The sequence below is a fragment of the Chrysochloris asiatica genome, unplaced genomic scaffold (assembly GCF_000296735.1).
Source record: "Chrysochloris asiatica unplaced genomic scaffold, ChrAsi1.0 scaffold00382, whole genome shotgun sequence".
Lineage (NCBI taxonomy): Eukaryota > Metazoa > Chordata > Mammalia > Afrosoricida > Chrysochloridae > Chrysochloris > Chrysochloris asiatica.
In genome coordinates this window covers 1,402,983-1,409,570 of record NW_006408900.1, presented here as the reverse complement: position 1 = coordinate 1,409,570, position 6,588 = coordinate 1,402,983, and positions in this window count along the sequence as shown.

The window sequence follows — 6,588 nt, the reverse complement described above, 5'->3', positions numbered from 1 at the left end:
GTGACTGAAAGCTATGCCACTCTTGGTGGAGAGATTCCAGATGAGCTTCCAGAAGGAGTCAGACTAGGAAGAAGGAGTGATGAACTAATTCCAAATATTTAATCACTGAAAACCTTATGAATAGCAGAGAAATACTGTCAGATATAGTGCCGGAAAATAAGCCTCTTGGGTTGGAAGGCACTCAAAATGCCACGTGGGAAGAGCTGCCTCCTTAAAGTATAGTGGACCAAGATGATGAGAATGGAGTAAAGCCAGTAGGAATAAAGCTGATGAGATAAAACTCAAAATGAAGAGAAACAGTTGCAAACAGTCATTAATAATCAGAAAATGGAAAATACAAAGTATGAATCTAGAAAATTGGAAATTATAAAAAAATGAAATGGAATGCATAAACATTGATATCTTAGGCAATAGTGCACTGAAATTGACTGGTATTGGCCATTTTAAATCTGGCAACCACATGGTTTACTATGCTGGGAATGAGAAATTAAAGAGCAATGGTGTGGCATTCATTGTCAAAAAGAACATATCTAGATCAATCATGAGGTACAGCACAGCCTGTGATAGGATAATATCCATACTCTGACAGGGAAGACCAGTTAATATCACAATTATTCAAATTTACGTACCAATCACTAATGCCAGTGAGGAAGGAATGGAAGAAGTCTACCAATTTCTTCAATCTGAAATTGATCAAATATGCAGTCAACATGTTTTGATCATTACTGGTGATTAGAATGAAAAGTTTGGGAACAAAGATGAAGGATCAATAGTTGGATAATCTGGCCTTTGTGATAGAAATGATGTTGGAGATCACATGAAAGCATTCTGTAAAATCAGTGATTTGTTCATTTCAAATACCTTCTTTAGACAGCATAAGAGATGATTATACATATAAACCTCACCAGATGGAATACACAGAAATCAAATTGACTACATCTGTGGAAAGACACCATGGAAAAGCTCCATATCATCATGCAAAACAAGGCCAGGGGCAGATTGTGGAACAGACTATAAATTGCTCATATGGAAATTCATACTGAAGCTGAAGAAAATAAGAACAAGTTCAAGAGAGACAAAATATGCCCTTGAATATATCCCACCTGAAATTAGAGATCATTTGAAGAAAAAATTGATACATTAAACTAAAGACTGAATACCAGAAGAGTTGTGGGATGGTATCAAGAATATCATAGAGGAAAAAAGCAAAACATAATTAAGACAAGAAAAAAGGAGAAGATCAAAATGGATGTCACAAACAACATTAAAACTTGTTTTCCAGCACAGAGATGGTAAAAACAAATGGAAGAAATAAGGCACAATTGTTGAAAAGAAAATTTTAAAAGGTCAACTAGAGAAGACAAAGACATATATTACAAAAAACTTGCAAAAATCTGGAGTCAGAAAACCAAAGGGAAGAACAAGCTCAGCATTTCTCAAGCTGGGGAAACTGGAGAAAAAACTGAAGCCTCAACTTTCATTATTGAAGGATTTTTTGGGAGAAATTATTTAATGATGCAGAAAACATCAAAAGAAGATGGAAGGAATAAAAAGGGTAATTGTAACAAAAGGAAATGGTTGATGTATAACCGTTTCAAGAGGTAGCATATGTTCAAGAGCCAATGATACTGAAGGAGGAAGTCCAAGGTGCGTTGAAAGAATTGGCAAAGAACAAGGCATCAGGAATTGATGGAATAAACATTGAAATCTTTCAAGAAAGTGAGACAACACAGAAGTCACTCACTCATCTCTGCCAAGAAATTTGGAAGACAACTTTCTGGACAACTGATTGGAGAAGATCCATACTTGTGCCCATTCCAAAGAAAGGTGAACCAATGGAATGCAGAAATCATCGGACAATCTCTTTTATATCCCATGCAAGTAAAGTTTTACTATAGGTAATACAGAAATGGCTGCAAGCATAAATTCCACAGGTTCAAGCTGGATTCAGAAGAGGACATGGAATGAGGGATATCATTGCTGATTTCTGATGAGTCTTGGCTGAAAGCAGAGAATACTAGAAAGGTGTTTACTGTGCTTTATTCACTACACAAATAACTTTGATTGTGTGGATCATGACAAACTATGGACAACATTACAAAGTATGATTATTCCAGAACACTTAATTGTGCTCATGAGAAATCTGTACATGGACCAAGAGAGGCAGTTGTTCGAACAGAATATGGGAATGCTGAATGTTTTCTAATTAAGAAAGGTGTGCAACAGGGTTGTGTTCTTTCACCAGATTATTCAACCTGTATGTTGAGCAAATAATCTGAGAAGCTGGGTTCTATGAAGAAAAGCAAGACATTAGGATTGCAGGAAGACTGCGATATGCGGATGATACAACCTTGCTTGCTGAAAGTAAAGAGGAATTAAAATACTTACTGATGAAGATGAAAGCCCACAGCCTTATGTATGGATTGCATTTCAATGTAAAGAAAATAAAAATTCTCACCACTGGACCAATAAACAACATTTGTATCAACACAGAAAAGATTGAAGTTGTCAAGGATTTCATTCTTCTTGGATCAACTATCAACACTCATGAAAGCAGCAGCCAAGAAATGGAATGATGTATTGCATTAAGCAAATCTGCTGCACAAGACATTTTTAAAGTGTTGAAGAGCAAAGATGTCAACTTGAGGGTCTAAAGTGCACCTGATCCAAGCCATAGTATTTTCGAAAACCTCATATGCATGTGAAAGTTGAACAGTGAATAAGGAAGAACATAGAAGAATTTATTCATTTGAGTTATTCTGTTGGAGGAAAATATTGAAAGTGCCATGGGCTGCCAAAAAGAACAAACAGATTTGTGTTGGAGGAAGTGCAGCCAGAGTGTTCATTGGAGGCCAGGATAGGCAAACTTCATCTGTCATACTTCTAACATATTGTCAAGAGGGAGCAGTAGCTGGAGAAGTATAACATGTTTGGTAAGGTGGAGGGTCAGAAAAAAAAGAGGAAGACTCCCAGTGACATGGATTGGAAAAATGGCATCATCAATGGGCAGAAGTGTGGTGACAATTGTAAGGTTGACCTAGGACAGACAGTGTTTTGTTCTGTTGTGCTTACGGTTGCTATGAGTCGATACTGAGTCGTTAGCACCTAACAACACTATCATCTGTGTATCACAAGTTGTTAATGAATATTTATCTAATCCTGATGCTCCATTTTTCTTCATATAATGCAGCTTTTCAAATTATTTGCTCAGCATACAGATTGAGCAAGTATAGTGAAAGAATACAACCTTGGCACACATTTTTCTTAATTTTAAACCATTTGGTCTTCTGTTTGAACAACCGTTTCTTAGTTTATGTATAGGTTCTTAATCAGTGCAATTAAGTGGAATACTCATACTTTGCAATGTTGTCCATATCTTCTCATCATCCACACAATTGAAAGCATTTGATGGTCAATAAAGCACAGATCAACATCTTTTTGGTATTCTCTGCATTCAGCCAAAATCCATCTGACATCAGCAGTGATATCCCTCATTCTATCTCCTCTTCTGAATCCAGCTTGAACCTTGGAAATTCTATGTCATTGTATCATTTCAGCCTATGTAAATTATCTTTAGCAAATATTTACGAGATTGTCCAATGATTTTTGCATTCTTTTGGGTCACCTCTTTGTACTGGGCACACATGTACATGTAGCTACATGTACTCCACAGCAACCACCCCCTAGCCTGGCACTGGGGGAACCCCACTGGGTGGCTTTAGTTATGGGCTCCCCATTTCCCGCCTCTATGCCAAGTACTTCCAGGGGGACCTGCAGCTGTTCTCCATGGAGGGCTTTGGAATGGACATGGTCATCTATCTTAAGACCCTGTCCACAGACTTGGTGGAGTGGCTGCCTGTCTACAATAAAGTCAGCATGGCGCCACTACCAGACCATCCAGGAGGCTGGCAACTGTTCGTTCCCAGCACAGAGCCCAAGAACACGTCCACCTACCATATCAGTTAGGGGCCCCCACTCATCTATGCCTGGGAGGATGGACTGCCATCTCTGGGACCAGCCACCATGGGAGAGCCCTCTCTGTAAGTGAAGCCTGAGAGTTGGGAGACCTCTGCACCCTGACACAGTGTCCCAGAGAATCTTCCATGGCAGTCCTCTTCCCAGAGACCAGGCTTCACTTTTCTCTAGGGGTCCTCTGCCCCCCCTCACTGCCCTATACACCTCTGACCTTTCACATTGGGTGCCCCTGCTTTTCTTACACCCCAGCCCTGGTCCTGGTGTGTTATAACTGTTAGGAAGGCCTGGGTGCCCCTAGATGTGAGGTAGTAGGTAGGGAGAGGGGTTGGGCCCAAGACCCCCATTCAGGAGTACCTGGTCCTGCAACCTCTCCTTCCACTCTGAATGTTAAGGTCAAGGTTGCAAAGGAAGCAGGGGGCTCTCCCCCCAAGGCCCTGTAGTCGGGGAGCCAGGGAAATGCTTGTCCACTTGAGGCCCTGTGGGTCTGCCCTCACCCCAGCCCTTCCTGGCATGTCCTCACACACACACACACACACCTGCCCCCACCCCTCATGGTCCTTGCCTGAGATCTGGATCTCAAGTCCTGCTGTGCCTAGACACACATGTGCTTGGGTGGCTTTCTTCCTAGAATGCTATGTACACAGTTTGTTTTCTATCCCTGAATGTCCTTCCCTAGCACTACAGGTTAAAGGTGTGTGCGCCTCCTCCCAGTGGCTGTGGCGGGGAAACTGACATCCACAGTAAAGAGGAGACTGAATGACAAACAAAAAAAATTTTTTAATTCTTGGCATAAATGAATGAGGGTCTTCTGTGTTACATCTGTTTGATGACCGCTTTCAAATTGTATTCCATCAATTCCTAGACTGTTTTTTTTTTTTTTTTTACCAATGTCTTCAATGCACCTATTATTTATGCCTTCAGTATTATTGGCTCTTGATCATATGCTACTTCATTGTAATGACTGAATATCAACTGCTTATTTTTAGTACAGTGATTCTGTGTAGTCCTTCCATCTTATTTTGATCTTTCTGTATCATTCCAAATTTTGTCCATAAAATCCTTCAATATCTCAAATTGAGCCTTAATTTTTTTTCTTCAGTTCCAAGAGATTGATTAATACTTAGCATGTTCTTCCCTTTTGGTATTCTAACTCCAGGCCTTTGTTTTTCTTTCTTGATGGCCCTGGGATCATGTTTCATAAATGAAAGATTATGTACTCCCTCCTTTTAGTTATAAACCTCCAACAAATAAATGTCTGACAATCAAAATTAATCCTGCTAACAATTTTCACAATTTATTCATAAAATTATACAGGTGTTCCCCTACCCCCTTTACCAGATCTGTCTGATAAAGAAGGAAATTATCCAATAGGGACTCTATCATTCCCATCTCATTCTGCAAGTAAACACACTCATGAAAGCTTGTAAGTCATTCACTTAATTCCTGTGTTGTACCCGATTTTTGATAGCCAGTTTCTGTATTTTTTTATCTCTACTAGTGAGGCTCTGTGGGTTAATGCACTGGACTGCAACGTTGATTTCATCCACAAAGCTGGGGGTACAAGTTCACCAGCCACTCCTTGTAAACCCTATACAGGGTTACTATAGGTCAGAACTGACTAAGTGACATTTAATGACTAGAACAACATCAACTCAGTACATTGAGGAAACAAGGTTTTGTTTTTTGTTTTTATATGAAGAATCCTTCTGTTAAAGTTGGAATTTTGAGTCACTGCACTCATAGGCTAAAATCAAATTGCAGCAATTTCAACTTATTCTCAGCATCACCTATCTTTACCTTCCTCAGTTTGTGTTCTGGTAAACTAGCCATCCAAACTAGGTAAAAAACTTAGAAGTTGTAAGTTTGGGAATCCATGCATACCTCCCAGCAGTTCAGAGCAGCTGGCCAGGCCACTGCACTCTCAGCCCTAGCCACCTGGGGCTAGGTCAGTGCCCATAGTCTCAGGAGTTTACTTATTAAACTTTAGACTGGCTACTTCTTCCTCTTCTCTCTCTCATCTGAAGGTCAACAGGTACCAATGTAACATGGCAAAACAGCCCAGTTGTTCATTCTTGCATTTCACTGACTTGCACTCACAAGTAGACACAGGTGGTCACCAGAAAACATAGAATACTGCTCATGGGTTCTGTTTGAATTTCAGTTCTAGAAGGGGGTATTCCCTGATGGGCTGACTTTTCTTTCCTTAATGCCTTAAATGCCGACATCTTGCTTGATATTCAAACAGCCAACCAGTCTGCTTTTATTCTGTAGGAATAATCTTTCAGTAAGAATCTTCTATTCTCCCAGAAGTTCTGGTTTGGACTTTACAAGTAACAATTACTCAACTCCGAAGGTTCTAGGTATGGTTCAGGATTGCAATCATTTCTTTTCTTTTCTAACATCTATTAATTAGCTGCTTGGCTATGAAATCTGTGAACGCCTTTATGGCCTCATGCTGATGATCTCTAGAAGTCTGATTATTTCTGTCTTGTCTCTGTTCTGTTTAAGACTTCTAAAAAGGTCTCTATAAACTACATTTGAATTTGGGATTAATTTTCTCCAAATACACTACAATATTGAATGTACAGTATTGAAGGATTCTACGGAGGGGGG